This window comes from Lissotriton helveticus (assembly GCF_964261635.1).
Source record: "Lissotriton helveticus chromosome 1_1 unlocalized genomic scaffold, aLisHel1.1 SUPER_1_unloc_57, whole genome shotgun sequence".
In the NCBI taxonomy this organism is placed as follows: domain Eukaryota; kingdom Metazoa; phylum Chordata; class Amphibia; order Caudata; family Salamandridae; genus Lissotriton; species Lissotriton helveticus.
Window position 1 is genome coordinate 1,496,717 of NW_027611700.1, and position 18,661 is coordinate 1,515,377.

At 42.4% G+C, this 18,661-nt stretch overlaps 1 long non-coding RNA gene across 1 annotated transcript in view; it reads left to right on the forward strand.

The window, feature by feature from the left end:
• Nucleotides 1-18,196, forward strand: part of LOC144806252 (uncharacterized) — a 153,343-nt gene extending 135,147 nt beyond the window's left edge. Inside the window, exon 3 of the long non-coding RNA XR_013605741.1 lies at nucleotides 17,417-18,196. This is a non-coding gene — a long non-coding RNA (uncharacterized LOC144806252). The remainder of the gene's footprint in view (nucleotides 1-17,416) is intronic.
• Nucleotides 18,197-18,661: the final 465 nt, after the last annotated feature.

Below are 18,661 nucleotides of genomic sequence, written 5' to 3' on the forward strand. Positions count from 1 at the left end.
TGTCAACAAATGCTTGGCAGGTACCTCATGGGTGAAGTGTCGCCACACATGTACACCGTGGTGCTTTACTAATTAGAAACTCATTAATAAAAGTAGTGCTTACAGACTAACCAACGCGATCGGAGCATGTGAATCCGTTTCCCGGCTTCTCTTTCATTTTCTAGACTATTTGACTCACTCTTCTGCGTCTTGGTTATCCCCCAAACACTTGGAGGCAATGAGGTTTGCCAAGGGGATTGGGGCAGGGGGGTTTTGGGGGTACATGAAAATGTATTCATTGCCTAGTTGTCAAAGTTAGCCCGGTGCTATTAGTTAAAAGTGTGCAGATATCATTAAGATTACTTTACTCGCATCTATGAGAAAATCTCCATTATTTATACAAAATGCCAGAATGCGTGTCACTTTTCACAGTGCTGGTTGATTAGTTTGATTGCATTAATTTTTGTATTTAATCTTTTACATAGCATCCTAAGTAGGTTACCTAACCCCAAAGCCCCAAGATGTTAAATGACCCATAGTAGGGAGCGTTTTACAGTTGAGCAAATGTTTCCAAATGTAATTTTGGTAGTGCCATGGAATGATCAGCCAATGAGGTACTCTATAAGCAGGTATATAACGACAAGTTCAAAATGTTCAAAATGTACGCTATTGTGGCTGTTGTTTGTTTGTACATAACCACCTCTCTGAATGTGTTTACTAACACAGAGCTCCATCTACCGGACATTGCTCACAGAGGGGCGACTAAAGCACAGAACAAAATGTATTCATTTATCCTGAGTGTGAAGGCACCCGGAAGGTTTAGGTGCCTGCCCTGAGAGACTAGGGATCCCTGCGCGTCTACAGACTCTGCCGTGCTCCTCTGCAACAGCAGGGCACAGCTCAGAATCTGCTGCTTCTGCTAGGAATAGGTGAGGGGGATGAGGTTGGAGCATGCAGGAGTTTCCGGCAGATTTCCAGGTTATTGAAAGTGATGATTCTGGCGGGTGGCAAAGGAGTCTGACTTTGTCTGTTTGTCTGCACCAGTCTATTTCTCTACCATCTCCCTTCCTAGTTTCGTGCACACTGTCTCGAAGTAGCATGCGCTGAATTTTGCAGAAGAGTGGGCTAAATCCCTTGCGCCGGCTCTGTACAGTACACACTGTGGTTGGGATACATTTTCCCCACACCACGAGATTCCTTTACGGTCTATGCCACAGCCTCAACCTCAATATCCCATTGGACACAAAGCGAAGGCTTCCGTTGCGGAAATCCTTGAACAATTGGAATATCAGGGAGTGATTGAAACATGTGTGTCACCGATGAATAACTCTCTTTTTACTGTGACGAAGCCTGACGGATCGCATCGTTTGGTATTGGATTACCGGCATTTAAACTAGCATTGCCGTACCTGTGCAGTACAGAATACACACGGCTCTGCCTTAGTGGATAGTCTTGTGCGTAAGCGGTTTAAAACCATGCTTGACATATCCAACGGTTTTTATGCCCACTATTTGGATGGTCTAAGTTCCCAATGGACCAGTTTTACATGCGGCGGCGAACAAAAACAGTTCAAACGTTTACCAATGGGCTATAAGAATAGTCCAGGCGTACTTGCTGCCTGCATAGTCTCTCTCTTGGAGAGAGTAGAACCAGATGCGTGTTCGTATGTGGATGACATTTATCTCACAGACGAACTCTGGGCGCATCCGTGTCGCGTTGACCGCATAATTTGTAGCTTTGCAGACTTCGGCTACAAATTCAACTTTGCAAAGTCTCACATTGCAGAGTACACAGTGTTGTTCCTGGGCTACGAGCTCAACAATGAAGGACGAGGATTGGCTCCTCACTTCTTGGAGGAATGCGCACAACTGCGCGCTCCAACAACTCTGAAAAAATTACAGTCTTTGCTGGGATTTTTTAATTTCGGGCGAACATACATTCCTTAATGTGCCCAGCGTATCAAGCCTTTGTATGCTTTGATACAACCTACTTTTACCAAATCATGCTGGATGCCAGAACACAGCTATTCTGCAATCTTTGCAGGCTGATCTGCTGGAATCTAAATTCTTACTGACTCGTTATAACCACACCAACCTGGTGATAAAAATCATCCCTGTGGCGGTGGGTTTCACATACCTGACTTTTAACGAAGGGGACACAGTACCTATTGCTTACAAATCACACTTGTACACTTCGGCTGAAATGCAATTTTTCACTGAGGAGAAAGTTTTGACAGCAGTGCAGATGGTGATTCTTAAAGAACATGCTCTGTCATAGGGAAAACGCATGTTGGTTGTTACCCCGTTTCCTGCGTTAGAGGCAGTTACGAAAGCTAGTGTACCAAATTCTAAAGCTTTGCACCCTCGGTGGATACAATGGGCAGCATCATTGACATCTCCGGATGTCACCTTTATTTTTGATGCCTCCTTACAGTCGCAGGAGTTTTTGCAATATGAATTCGTTCATCCTGCAAATTTGGCTATGTGGCCTCTGGAGGATTTCCATTGCATCATATACACTGATGGTTCAGCGCAGGTTGCGCATGGGTCTGAGCACGCATACGTTTCCGCTTGCGCCATTGTGGTAGGTGCCATGGTGAATGATGAGTTCAAGTCCAGAGTTGTGCACACGCAGACTCTCCGGGACTGCACCGCACAATTGGCAGAGTTTCGTGCTCTGATGCTTGCTTTGGAGTACGCTGATCCTAGTGTGACAACTCTTATTGTAAGTGATTCGTATTACTGTGTCCAGTCTTACAATGAAAACCTGTTCTTTTGGATTCAGAATGATTTTCGTGATTCCAAGGGTAGCACAATAAAACATAAAATGATCTGGGTCCAAGTGGCTAAGCTTAAGGAGCAGTTGCCACTCGTGTTTGTAATTTATACTCTTGGTCATCAGCGCGTGGGAGTCCACGCTGTTGGCAATTCGCTTGCCGATGAGGCAGCAAAATCAGCAGTAACGACATGTTTGGTTGCAGCAGTTACACGTTCCAAAAGTAAGATTGATGATGATATCTTGGCAAATGTTGCTGCGACTGAGAGGGGAGGTAAATATCCTAAGGGGTTCCCTTTCGAAGTATTCATACCACTTAAGTCCCGAGAAAGCTCCTTACGTGAAAATACCTGATGTTGGAGAGAGATTGATTCCCAACGCGGTTCGCAGGCACACATTGCTCACAGCGGCCCATGAAGGGGTTGAGTCTGAGCATGCGGGCCTTTCAGCCACTGTGGCTCAGTTACAACAGCGTTTCTGGTGGCGGGGACTGTACAAACAGACGTGTGATTATGTCCTTCAATGTGACATTTGCCAGCAGATTAAGCCTTCAACTGCTGCGCGTCTGCCCCAGACACAATTGTTAATTTCTAATAAACCACTTGGTTGTGTTTATTTAGATCACTCCGGTCCTTTTTTCTTCTGATACTGCGTATATGTTTATCTTAGTAGCAGTTGATTCATGCACACGCTTTGTGTGGGTATGGCCTCACCGTAGCGCTGATTAACGGACTGTCATAAGAGATTTGCGTGTCTTTGTAGGAATTTTTGCCTGTGGTACCTTCCATTCGGATCAGGGTCCTGCTTTCGCCTCTAAGGCGTATAAGGATGCCATGGCTTCGTTGGGGGTCGAAGTCAAGTTTTTGTCTCCATACAGACCTGAGGGTAATAGTGTTGTGGAACAAATGAACCGTGACTTAAAGCAATCTTTGACAGCACGAGTTTATAGGCACTGGCAGGAACTGGCTGGCCCACCTCAATGGTGTGCAGCGTGCACTTAATAACCTCCCTAGAAGGTCTCTGGGTAGGGGGACCCCATACGAAATGCTCTTCGGTATCAAGATGTATGTACCGGACCATGACGGTCTAGACTTGCCGGTTGTTGCTGCCTCCTTTGATGTAGATGAACATTGCAATGTTTTACAGACTCTACAAGAGACGAGAGACAGTCCTGCAAAGGAACACTTGCCCTCCACCCCGGATGATGCGTCGCAGATCCCGGTAGTTGGCTGGCTACCCCAAGTTAGAGAATTGGTTCGGGAGAAAATCGAAAACAAGAAATAATTTGGTCCCTCTTATAGAGCTCCAGTTCCAGTGCTTGGTGTGAAGGGCACAAGAACAGTCATTTTACCACCACTTCCAGGTCGTAAGGAAAATAGGTATATCTCCATTGACAATGTCAAGATACACTGAGTGGCCTATTCTTCTTAGCATGACACCGGCAGTCTCATGTCCTTCGATTGTGAGAAATTCTGTATTGGCCACGGCTTCGATTCATTAGCCTGAGGTTGCCTTCGAGATGCCTGCAATTTCTAGTCCTTTATTGAGTACATTGCCTGCTACTCAACTTGATGAAACTGACTACACTTACCAAACGGACTTATCAATGCCTGAATTACAAACTCGCTTGGCCACAGAATCCAGATTTTCATTTGACACTGTTTCACACACATCAAGAAAGCCTTCACGGATTACTGTTTATGCAAGATTATTTAAAAAACATTTTTTGATTCCCCCTTGGACATATATTTGGCTAGTGCTTTTTGTCGATTTACCTTTTCATGTCAATTGGTTTTGTGTTTTATTTTTATTTTTTTCGTATCGTCAATGGAAACTATGTCAAAGAGAGAACATGCATTCGACATCTCAATGGAACATTGGCAACCCATTCCTCCTCGCATACTGCACACAGATTGAAGAGAGACGTGGCTTTTGTTAACATCACAACTTGGCCTGTCCTGGATGGGATTGTATGGAATGCTGTTAAATTTCAAATCCATGGCTCCACTGAGCTTATAAATGTCCTTAATGTGCTTAGAGTTAAAATAGGGGATGTAGTTAAACAAAATATACGTTCTGATGATTGGGATGTTCAGGCCATAGAAGCATTGTTTTCTGATTTTAAATATTATGCTGATTTTGATGCTGAAGATTTGTATTTAGAATCTGCTAATTACGGTGATTTATTTTGTTACCAACATTTTGTCAATCACTACCTACATAAAACTAATACCAGGAGAAGCAATGCGAATTACACACAATGGGAACATTGTCCAGCTCCTATACAAGGCAGTTCTAGTGCCTTTTTGAAAAAGTACACTTATTTAACTGGTTTTAATCAGTCCAATCCCAAAGCATTTTATTTTAAAATGACTGAAAAGTCCATATCCAAGGTTAGACTTACTGATACTAAATTATTGTACTTGAAGTCCTTTCTAGACCAGCTAGCTGTTGGTGGCTACGAGTTGTGGAAGGAAACAGTTGACCTTAAAAGTTGGCATGTGCAAGGCACTGAGGCTTTGCACCGCGCATGTCTCATCCCGAATCATATGTTGTATTTGAATTCTACAATTTCACAGACAACATGCCTGGGATTGGCTACCTCTAAAAAATTAAATGCTCCTTATTTCCCTGATTTAGAAGAATATTCAGGTTGGGGTAATACTACAAAATTTTCGATCAGAGAGTTGCAAACTCTGTTGCTAAATTCTTCTTTTAACATATCTAATTTGGATCCAAAAGGCTGGTTGCTCTGGCACAGAAGTGCTGACTCGTGCCAACATCGTTTTCTGGGTTTGGCCCAAGGCTTTACACAGGTCAGGGTGGATCCCCGTTTTGTAAGTGGCCATTCTGTAACTTCTGTAGGCAAATTGTGTCAGAATTGGATCAAACATTCTACCTTGGCGTCAGTTAAACAGCATTTATCTAAATTGACTGACGATGTTGATCTGAATGATTTCATAAAAGGCCCGGCTAAAGGTAGATCTAAAAGATGGATATATGCTGTTTATAACGAATTCTGGAAAACATCCCAGATTGAGGCGGCTACCCGCATTAGGGCTATAGATCAGGCTAATTTAGAAAAGGTGCTTGCAGTGGTAGATAATAGCATTAACACGCTTTCTTGCCGCATTTACACATTGGATAATATGGTGTCATCTGTTGTTGATATAGTGCAAGATGAAGTGTCTGTATTGTACCACGGTCAAAATCAATTGTGTTCTGTTATGCAATTTGCTTGGACCCTGCAGACGCTCAAGGCCGGAAAAGTGCCATGGCATTAGATGAATACCTCTTTCCTATTTGCCCCGCTTAATTTGACTGATAAGCAACGTTTACTTTCAATGAAGGATGCTTCTTTTTCCATGTTACACATTGAACGATTAGAGTCCTTACCATTTTCTGTGGCAGAGGCCACTACTGCAACGTGGCTTATCCATAGATTAATAACTCTACCGTTTCCTCTGTTCGAGTTTAAAAATTGCATGAAGTATTTTGCCATTGGTAGATACGAGCCTCTTGGTAGTTCCTATCTCCATGAAGCCTGGTCGCTTCCATTTACATATAGAAGCCTAGAGAGGGCAAGGAAGTTTATCTGAATGGTGAAGAATGCACTAAAACACCTGATCACTCATTAATGTGCAGACATATCCAATTACACGGCTCCTGTAATCAAGACGAGCCTAATTTAGCCTGTGTTTTGAAAGGTACCCCCGTGCCCGCTATCGTTCCCACATTCACATTACTGGTAAATGGGAGTTATTTACTATTAAACAATGAGGATTGCTGTGAGTTAATAAAAGGCATTGCTTATGTCGTTACTGTCAGTGAGCGTGTGGTTTGCTGTAAAAATGTGATGTAGCCACTCACGCATGGAAAACTGGATGTTCCCATCTGGCAAAGGATTCAAGCCTTGAAAGCAGAGTTCAATAAGATGAGTGGCATAAGAGCTCTATTGTCCCAAAAAGAAGTTGCCCTCACATCTGCTTGTGAACCATTTGTCCTTCACGTAGCTAACACCCGCACAGAGGTGCATGCTTTGTTAAATACTGACTTGCCATTACATTTCAGTGAATTAATTCACACAATCTTTAATGCATCCTCCACAACCGATCTGGCGCACTTTTTTCAAAGTAGTTAGCATCGGCCTTGTGACTTCGTTTCAAAGTATATTTGGGGTCTTTCCTGCTTTCTTTCATTCGATCTTTTCCAGCCTGTTTGGTGGATTTCCCATTTTACTGGCGCTGGCTGCCGGCGTTCTTTTGCGGTTTTGTTTCAATCAAAATGGATGCACATCCTGTGTTTCACGACGAGCTGTCACGACTGGCTCTGTTTCGCAACAGAATGCTTGAATACTATGGAGCGCTGCCACTCGCCACCTTAAGTGCAGCTTATGGATTATCGTTTCGATTTTCCTATTTTACACGTGTACAGCCAGTCTTTCATTGCCTGAGTTGCGATTTCGACTGGGCCCTGGATTTGTGTCTCTGCAATACGGTGTCTCCTGATGTGGATTATAACCAGCTCATGAGCCCCTTAGTTGCTCATGAATTCCTTTGTTCTGACGGAGGGATGATGGCCTTTGCAGCGATGCATGGAATACTGGGTAGTTGGAATGTGTTCGCAGCGGCGCAAGATTTCTTGGCACACAGCTTCATTGAGAACCCACCGAGTTGCCCTCTGATGGTGCTAAAGGCTCCGGTAATTGAAGAGCATGTATGTTCTTTCCCACTATTAAATTGGATGGCTGAACTATTTTCGGATGAGAACAGGGACTTCCTATTGGAAGCTGTTGCTGCGTATTTTGCATATTCAATGTTAGAATTAAGTATTTCGTCACCATTAATTGGACATTGAACATTTTAATATATTATGTTTATTTTTTCTGGCATATGACAATTTTCTCTGCCCCAGGCCTATTGACTTTGCCCAAGCCAATGACTAAACTTTCTTGCTTATGAGATTTTTTTGAGTGAAAGTTTTTACTTTTTTCACATGCGCAAATTTGAGCTGACTGTCGTTCTTGTACTCTGCTTTAGAAAGTTTGCCCCTTATCTTATTTTTTCTTGTGGTATCCGTGCTCGGATCAAAGGGAGGGTGTCATAGTGATATGCTTTGCCTTCACACTCTGTTAAGTTAGCATGAGCTTATTAGGAGTTTAAATGCCATTTTACCTTTCTGCTGCTTCTGCACACGGCACATATTGTTATTAGAGCCTTTAGCCTAGTAGAATATTTTGCTTCACACGAGAATAATAGGTTTTGCTATTAGTACCAGCTTTGCTTGGTAAGCTATGTCTGTACAGGGAGTGCCGAGGCCTTCAAGATTAGTTCAACACAGTGGTTGTTGTGAGGTTTGATCTTCGCACGATCTAGACATAACATATGTGCAGCTGCGGCCAAATTCTGGCTTTAGGCGCGTTTAATATTGCACTGCACAGAGCATTAACATACACTTGATGATGCTTTGCATGCAGAGAGCTGGTGGAAGATGATGTGATCCCTTACCACTAGGATCAGAGGTAAGGGGCCTCCCTGCTAAAACCCAAAGAGACCTTCTTAGATATAATATAATATACTAGCAAGGAAGGGTGAGAATTAGGTGTCTTTTAGCCTTCTTCCCTCTAGCATTTTAACATGCTTTCACCCTTTGTATTCTATGGACTAGTAACTATGCTGATTACTTTGTTTCTTATATTATGTTTACTTGTATTAGCTAAGATACTGCGCTTGAGAACACTGCATTAGAAAATAAACATTTCAAATGTGCACGCGTCCTCATTTACTCCTCGTTCTGGATTGATATGATTGTATAACGAAAGAGTGTTTATGTGTTCCACGTTACCTGAGGTGTTCTAAGTCCATGTTCTGGGTTGTCTTAACATTGGGAGTTTGTAAGAACCAATGAGACACCGATTGCTAGTCTGGTAGGGGATTTTGGGTACTAAGGTGAGTTTTGGCACACCCTAATTCACTGAGGTTCCAAGTCTCTATGCACAGTTCTGTGTAGGAGCAAAATCCCTGCGACAATCGCTGCCTGCTCTCTTCTATGCAGATGATGCAGTTTTGATGGCCAGGACACCCCTGGCCCTACACCGCTTGATTGGGTCTCATTCAACTTTCAAGGCTGAACTGGGTCTGCTTCTTAACAAATCAACAACCTTCGTTATGATAGCGGAACTGGGAAGGAAAAAGTCTACTTCATTCCATCTAGATAGGTTTTCTCGGGAACGGGCACAGTCCTTTATTAGATCGAGCCTGAGCCAGCATGAAGGCACTGCTCTGTGGAGATCTGTGGTAGTTCAGTACAGTACGGAGAGAATACTTTGCTCAGTCCCCGACCTTATTTATGATTGGCTTGTGTCTTTGTCCTGCCTAAATGCTGACGTCGGATTCATTATGAGGCTTTCTAGTCCCTCCTTAGAAAGGGCAAATCCCCATTTGTATTCTGCCGTAGCTACTAGCACCTTTTCTTAGTTGTAACATGGTGTTCCATTTTCTGTAATGAGTTTTTCCTACAGCAGGCACGACGACGTACCCAGCCGGGACAATGGCGTAGCCGATTTTCCAAGCACGGCAATACAATTTTATTTGCAGCTTCAAAGCTGCATCTGCTCCTCCTCCAGCCCCACCCACGTCTTCATCAGCGGCAAAAGCCTGTTCCGGTCATACTGATCAGCCATTGAGCTGGGCTCAGAAAGGCCCGCCTCCCCTACTCCCCTGCACCATCTGACCAGCAGCCCATGTGGCTGCAAGGAACGCGATGCACGCCAGTACTGATTTTGTTAAATGTAAAATATCAGCTTACTTCCTAGCATAGATTCGCAAATGGTACACTTATGCCATCTACACTGCGTGTACACATTAGTTCTCCGAAATGCATCCTAACTAATACGCTTCCAAGTTAGACATAAAAGCCTAATTATAAAGCTTCCGTTTTCAATAAAGGTTGTGGAAAACAATGGGCAAGAGCTCTCTTGCAACCAACCTTGTTAATCTCCCCCCACCTCTGAAGCTATTTTGGCCAATCAGCAAGGAGATTGTTGTCCTGCAACCAGCAATCGTGTTGCTTATTCCACGTGTGCAGGTCATGCTGGGAACGTGAAGGTAATGGCTGCCTCCTATTGCTCCAACACATAACTGCACCAGCTCTGGACCCCAGGGCTCGCGGATTCCGGAGAACTGGTCGCTTTGCAATCTGGACTCCCTCTCTCCCGTGCTGTTCCGAAGGGCTGTCAACATGATAGATAGCTGCAAAAACAACAGCAGCACCACCAGCAGCAGGACTTTCAGGACATCTGTACCTGCTGAGGATTTCGAAGTAGTCATGAAAGACAAGTAATGCCTTGATCTGAACAGCCAGAAAAGTCTGAAGGAGGGGCAGTGAGTCTGTGGACGGGGACGTGAGGGCAAGCCATGCAGATATGACTTCAGCTTGGGCTGAAAATCCTCTGCATGAGACGGTGTCTGCCTGCCCCTGCTGCACATTCCTGTCCGCAGTGCACACATCCCACCCCTGTCCAGACCTATGCAGATCAACCAGCCACACCCGGGTCCTATGTCAGCAGCCAGGGGGCGTGTAAATGTTTTCTGTAAAACCACAGAAAAAACATTCCCTTCTCAAAATATTTCACAATATAGTTGTTCTTCTGTGCACACGCACACACACACACACGATCAATACACAAATCCGAGGGCTGTCCAAAAAATCTTTTGCTTTGTGAGGTAAAATCGATCCATACTATGAATTAATTACTATAGTCACCATCTGTTGTAAACAAAGTAGGCACCATATGACTGCCCATGTGATGAGAGAGAGCAGTCCGTGAACCATTTTAAACACACGCCGTATGGGGATTCACTGAATAGAGTTATTATAGCTAAAGATATGAAATATGCCCAAGACGTAAATGCTGTTACTTCTTCCCAGATTCCAACATATGTGGGTCCTCAATTCTAGATCATATTTTAATTTGTAAAGACCTAGAGCAATTCTTTAAGAGCTATGTAGTGAGGGCAAGTTGCATGAGTGACCACAATCCTATTGTCATAACTCTACATTTGCCTTTGGCAAAAATACGGGATAAAAAAAACAAAGAGTGAAGTTGTGTATAATAGGAACAAGGGTATTAATATCAAATGGGTAAAGATCGATAAGTCTGCATTCCTGGAAGATCTTATGACAAACAATAAGCTGGAGATAGTCACAGATCTCTCAGATACTGCCCCCCCTTCACCCGTGGACATTATATCTGCCTTCTCAAATATAAATGGCCTTATGGCAGACAAATTAACGAAATGCAATAGGAAATGTCCGTAACCACGAGATGGGTCAATAAGAGTAGTTCTGAAGCCCATAAGGATCTATGAGTGGCACTTAAAGGAACACGAGGAACAAGGATGAAATAACTAGAGTAAGGAAAGACTATAGGAAAGTAATCAAGGATAGGAAACGGTCCCTGAAGGAAAAGGCCTGGGAAGATTTAAAAGCTGCGTCAGCTCGGAAAGACTCTTGTGATTTCTGGGAGGTGGTTAATTCAGTTTCTACTTCCGGCGCAAGGTGCACAAAATTGATACTAAAGTTCCAGCTGAAGCGTGGGTTACCCTTTTCTCAAAAATGTTCTCCCCGCAGCCTAGGACAGTAAATTTACCCTTCGTAATGGAAACTCCTTTTGATATGGGTTTAGCCCAGGGCTTAAGCAACTCCATAGAGGTGAGTGAGGTACTTTCAGCCATAGAACAAAGCCACCCAGAGAAAGCTCCTGGTCCAGAGAGAATCCCAGTGGATCTATACAAGCACTTACCAGATTTCTGGGCACCACTGATTACAAATGTCTTAAAAGCTGTAATAGTAGACCCATTAGTCAAGACCTGGCAGGAGGGAATTATAGTGCTGGTTTATAAAAAAAGGTGATAAAATGCAACCCTGCTGCTATCGCCCAATCACCCGTCTTGATAGCTCAGTAACAATATTTGGCAGGGTAATTCTGGCGAAATTGGAACTCTGGGCATCGAAATGTCTGGCACTCTCAATTTACCAGTTTGAATTCCGACCTGGGCTTGGAACTGTGGAACAATCTCTTAATTCATCATTAATTTTTCAAAAGTATACTAAGCCACAGAAGGGCTGTGTTCACCTGGCTTTTATGGACCTAACCTGTGCTTTTGACACAGTTAATCGTAGTCAATTGTGGTCCATAATGTCAGAAATGGGGATTGACAAACCAATAATTATGTTGCTTAGTAGACTCCATGAACACGCCACAGTCACAGTCCGTTACAGCTGTGAGAGAGATCTTTCCCTCTGAAATGGGTATAAGGCAGGGGTGTGTCTTGGCCCCATTTCTCTTTTTATTATATATTAAAGGGCTGGGAGATCAACTGTGTAAGTTGGGAAAGGATATCCCAAGATGTAATAAGGGTCCAATTCCTATTCTCTTATATGCTGACGATGCTGTCCTGATAGCCAGGAAAAGAACTACAAATACTGCTAGATTCCTTTATTGTTTTTATGAACAACCTGGGGTTAAAAGTGAATCGCACTAATTCATTTGTCATGAAATGTGCACCTAAAAACGCTAAAACCAGAACTTTTTTATTGGGGGAGAAGTAATTGAGAAAGTTACTTGCTTTACCTACTTAGGGATACCATTCAATGTTAACTTTAATTGGAAATATGCCTTAGATATTAGGATTATGCAATTTCAAAAGGCTATTTGCTAAAAGGCTAGGAGGCTAACCAACTAATGAGATTTATGTATCTACAAGAGCAAAAGCCTTTCTGTGACAACTTTTAGGGCTGGGGATATGTAAATTGTAAATCATTGCAAATAGTAGAGAATAGGTTTCTATTTTATTCGGTCACGAGGAAGTAAGTCTGAATTATCTGAAAGTCTGTTTTGCGATTCAACCACTGTTGTTATGACAAAAAATTTGGAAAAACCCGGAGGCTGCCCTTTGTAGAACAATATTGACAGACTGCATGAATTTGGACAATAGTTTAGACATACCTTAGCGTAAGTATGTCATAAGTGTGTTTTCCAAAATGGGTGTTCCAGAACATTATACAAATCCCGACTCATCACAAAATGTATCCTCTGCTACTATAAAGTCACTCTTTCGCAAAAGCTACACCCAGGCTGGCCTCACAAGTAGAGAGACCAATCAGTTAGAGTGTCATGCGTAACCACGAAGAGAACCTGCCTTGTACCTTCGAATCGATCTAAATAAAAGGACATTTTTGTTGACAAGGCTGGGGCTAAAAATAATACACTTCTTAGTTGCCTTCCCTATTCAAGGCTCGTGGTTCCCTCACTCCCAGTTTGTCCATGTGATAACGTCTCATTGCAAAGCAATATGCACTTTATTCTTTTCTGTAGATTTTATTTCCCTCAGAGGAAGCAGTTTATTTGTCCATTATTACTTGCTGCAGGGATTGCGAATCATAATATGGCAATGGAGTATTTATTTTGCCTAGGTACAGTTGAGCTAATGCACTGTATTTTAAATTATCTTTTTATTGCTTTTAAAATTCGAAGCAAATACTAATTGTCAAAAGTCAAAAAAAGGTTTATTGCATAATTAATTTAAATTATTAAAATTTTCACATGATAAATAATAATACAAAATGTAATATATTTTACTAAAATTATATCTCCTCCTTAGTTAAAAAATAATGTAGAACGATGTTTTAAAAGTTTCTTCCAGAGATACTCCCGCTATCTTGGATTATCAAAATGTTTTTACATGTTCGTGTGAACTTTTTCAGTCTTTAGATTCAAGGCGGCCAAGATGTCCCACTTCTTGACCTTCCCCCTGTTCTACTTGACTCAAACGTTTTTTCACTTCTGCCAAGAATTTTGTTCCCCGGCAAGCCATAATAATAGAACTCCCTCCCAACCAGCATGTTACTGCTTGTCTGCAGGATCGGATATTTAGCTCGTTGAAAATGCGTTTTAATAGTCGTTGCCACTGTGCCGTAAGTGCCGGGCAGACACACAAAAAATGTGCTAAAGATTCTGTTTTATAACCGCATAGTCTGCATTGCTCTGTCTGATGGTCACCTTTCCAGGATGGTAATAGATCCTTCGAGATGTGCATGCCCATCCTATAGTCTGTAAAAGCTCTTTTAAAGTATTCGTTAAAGTGGGAAGTTAAGTAAGCATGTGGTAATCCTGCTTTGAAGGAGTTAATGGTCCAGCCGTGTCGCCGTTTTATAAATGTCCCTTTATCTTCTTGAAAAGATTTCTTCCTTGCTGCCATGTTGGCCAATCTACTTATACTTGCTTTGTCCGTCGCGGATTCCCATGCTGCTTCCAACTCCAGCGCTTTCACACAGATTTTCAGGTACTTTCCCCAGGAGCACGGGGTTCCGGTCTCCCCTTGATTTTTTATTACTTCCCAGCTTAGTCCATGGATTCCGGATCTGCAGATCTAAGTTTGTAACACAGTTTTACGAAGCCGCTCATGCTCCTGTATTTCTGGTTTTGCAGACCAAATTCAAGCCTGACTTGCGAGGCTGAGGCACATCATGGAAGATTAAAAACAGCATTATAGATTTTGGTTTGGAGATCATTTAGTAAATCTGCTTCCTTGCCACACCAGGTGACCAGACCATAGGACAAAGAAGGTAAAATTTGAGCCGACATGACTTTCAACAGGTGCTTGTAATTTGGACAATCCATTTTTGTTTTTAGTAGACGGTAAGCGAAAATTAGGGTTTGGGCTTTTGCGCGTATTGCAATTTTATGCTCCGTTTGTTTTGCGCCCTGAGATATTGTGATTCCAAGGTACTTATAAGACCCTTGTTCTTCCACCTTTGTCCCGTTCACCATCCATGTATATCTTAGTTTTTTTGGGTCTACTAGGCGGACCACTTTTGTTTTTTCTTTGTTTAGGTCCAGACCTTCCTGTTTTCCCCCCCGGTGCTGAGCCCTAATGAAAACGGGTGTGGTCATGACGGATCGGTTACGTCATGAGCACAGCTCAACCGTAGCTCGTGAAGGAACCATTCCGTCATGAGCACCGAAGGGGTTAAGTAAGCTGCTAGTATATTTAGTGCTCTTTGTAGACCAATTGGCGTTTTACTCAGCAATACTATATCGTCTGCCTATTGTAAGCAAGGAATTCGATGATTAAACAATGATGGTGGGTGAACTTCATCCGTCTCCAGCACAGTTGCAAGGTCGGAAAGGAAAAGATTAAAAAGAGTGGGTGCTAAAACACAACCTTGTTTTAGGCCTTGGTACGTTGGTATACTCCTCGTTGTGTAAGCTCCATTTCCCAATTTCACTTTTGCCCAGGTGTTTTGATATAGAGCTTTTATTGCCTTTAACAGTTTGGTCGGCACACCACAGGTCTGTAGTTTTCCCCATAAACGCTCTCTGTTAACTCGGTCGAATGCCGATTTAATATCGACAAAACAGGCGTACAACCGTGCTCCCTTTGCTGCCATTCTATCCATTAATAATGACAGGCAAGTCAAGTTGGTAGTTGTTCTCATTTTCCACCTGAAGCCTGTCTGGAACCAGGGGATTCTGTTTGATTCTTCAATCCAGTCTTGCAGCTTTAAAAGAATGCAGGAGGCATAGAGCTTTGCTTCCACATCTATCAAGGATATAACCCTGTAGTTTTTTGGATTACGATGGCCACCGTGTTTAAATATTGGGTGAATGACATTACCCTTCCATGATGCGGGTACCTGGTCATCTTTATAAATATGGTTGAAAAGTGGCGTTAGAGTTTCTGCCCAGAACACCGGGTCATGTTTAAAGATGGCGTTGGGCAGACCGTTCGGGCCTGCTGCGCCTTCTGCCTTTAGTCTGGTTATGATTTTGCACAGATCCCCTCTGGTGGTTAATTCTGGGAATACAGTCTCCTCTTTTAAGACCCCCTTCGTCACAAGGCCTTCGGTACCTATGTTGTTAATTCCAATCAGTTCCTCCTCAATTATATTTGTTGCCCGTAAACCATTCGAGAAACCATTCGAGAGACCTGATGTTGTTGTGCAATATAGGGTTTGTACGTGCAGGGACCAAGAGTCAGCTCCCACACCTGCTTCCTGATGAAGTTTAGATCCTTTATTTAGATCATTAATAATGCCCCAAAAGTCACGACTGTTAGGATGTTTTCCTGCACTTAAGAGTTTATTCCATAGCTTTTCCTTATAGACCGACTATGCGATGCTTAGTGACTTTCTATAAGCCCTTCTGGCTTCAATCAGGTCTCCCTTGTTTAACTGTAACCCCAGTCTTTTTTGGCGTGCTAGGTCTCTTTAGCTACCCTCCTTTTTTTGTTCTTAATTCCATATTAAACCAGGGCTTCTTTTTGAAGGTAAACTTACTCTGTTTCCCTGATGTTGCTGGAAACTTATGGAGCAGGTCCAGAATCAGTTGCTCTCAATTTTTTACAAGGTCTTCCTTTTTTTGCAACCCTAACTCGAATTTTCGAGCTATGATGGTGGACTGAATTTTTTCCAACCCTTCTCCTCGCCATTTTAATTTCTTTTGGTTGAATTTAGATACGTGATGTAGTAGACAGAACATATTCGGTGCCAGAGTGGGCGCGGTGTTTAGACTAGTTATTTGGGGGAAATGATCGCTTTCTGGCCGTTAAACAATTTGGAATGTCTCGATGCCTGGAACTAGCTCATCGCTTACTATTGTGTAGTCTATTGTAGAGTGGGCCCTTCCACACAGATATGTGATACCTGCCTGCCTGGCCTGTCCCCCCTCGTGTTGCCGTTCAGAATCATCAGACCTAGTTCTCTTAGGTCGGAAGCTAGCCTCGGACCACCACTGGGCGATGGCATGTTTCCTTTTGCCCTCTTTTTGCCAAGTAGATCGCAGTTGAAATCCCCAGAGATGAGTAATGAACATCCTGAATAAGTTGTTTGCATCAGTTTTATCAGTGACGTTAAGCTTGTATGTTTTTCTTGATGTGACTTCCGTTACGGGTGGATATAGACGTTTAGAATTATGATTTGCCACTGTTCGGGCCCAACCGTCAGAGTATCTGTGATTCTAATCACTTGCACCCAATTTAGTCCTACGTCCAATACTTCCGATACCCAGTTGTTTTTTTGGGCTATGTAGGTTGATAGGCGTCCCTGGGGGTGCCCAAAGTTTGAGAGTCTTTCTGCCAAGATGTGGTGATCCTTGAATCCTGGTATTACTGTGGGTGATAATTTCCATGACTCCTGAATCAGGATTACATCTTGTTGGTAAAAGAAGGCTTGTATACTAATTGTTTTTAAAACTGTAATTATTGATCGTGTTGAAATATTGTTTTATTATAAGAATGAAATTTTGTGTGTACAAACTTTTATTGTTCATTTAGAGTCAAAATAAAGTATTTCTGACTGACTGACTAGCAATGCTATATAAATTGGGTGGTTGCTTTATCCTTTCACAAACTTGTTGTGTTTTACATATAATGCTAAGGTGGCATAATTTGTCTTCCAGTTTCGACCACGTCTAATTAAATGGCTCCTTCATCTGAAGTGATTATTGTTTTGTGATTCTATACTAGCAGCTGTGATTAAAAATCTGTCCCAACCAAGCGCAGTCTAATGTGCACGAGTCAATAAATCAGTATTATATTCTGTTTTCTCCTGGTGAATATTCTTTTGCTAATTTGTAATATCGGTTAATTGGTTTTTGCAGGAAGTGTTATGCTGTATCCCGGTGCCACCTTGCAGCACTCTAGTTTCTGTCGGTTCTCTGCTGTCGAAGAGCTTGGAAACACAAAAATCTGTAAGGTGTGGTTAAGCATTAAATGGGCCATTCGTTGAATTATGTTACACTGGATATCCACACCCAAACTGATTTCTTCGAACAAAGGAACATTCTGGAAGGCCTATTGATGAAGATGCAGAATTGGGCAAAGTGAACCTTTTTTTATCTCTACACTGGATGGCATCTTTAAATACATTTAGAGTGAAGGCTCAAAGCTGGGTTCGAGTCTCAGCAGGGATGCGCAACATCCTGTGATTCTGGGCAACTCCCTTGAGCTCCCCATGCATAACAAAAACAACAAAAATTAAGGTGTCTGTCTGTAAGCAACTGGTGCTCATGTAGAGGGCTCTGATACCTTCAGGTCTAGTTTGAGCTATATTGAACTCCCCCAAAAAAGTCATCAGGCATATGTTTGAGAACCCGCAACTATCTGTTCTAGAAATTGGATATTATACGTGGGCTACAGACTTTCATATAAAATTGCAAATAATATAATTATAAGTTCGTACACCCCACTCTGGGCTCTATGTCTGAATATCGTAATGAAAAATGATGTCTGACAAACATTTTGTCCTAAATATAGTTTACAAAAATATTGTCCCATTGGGGTAGATTTCATGTTATTACTCCAGTGTAGCAATGGATTTGAATCAACAGGGCGCAATATTTACGTCTGACAATTTTACAACCACAGTTTTCTGGCACCATACCCACTCCGGAAGAATAAAGGAATTCACAAAAAGTGTTTATTGTTAATTTAATTTTTTGAGTGTTTGTTAGTCTTCCTGCACCTTGCATTTCTGCAGGATTTTGTTTACTGTTTCCTCAAAATGTCCATACTTGTTTAAGAATAACAGTGTTTATCAAAATGCTTAGCAAACACCCATGGCTTGCCTGTGGAATATGCTGTTATAATTTCCTGTTGATCAGTAGCGGCCGGTGGTGGGAGTGCTGCCGGGCGCTGACGTGTGCCGGGGGAGGGACAGGGTTGGGGGTAGTAAACCAAGGATTACGGCCGATTACAGGTGAGTAAACATATAAATAAACACAAATTGTTTTGAGCGCGCTTCATCGCATTTGGCGTTGCAGCGTGTGCAACGTAATTTGTTTTATTTATTTGAATTCGTATTCAGTTGGGAAATCTGGTAACTTTCAACGTGATTGGTTTGTATG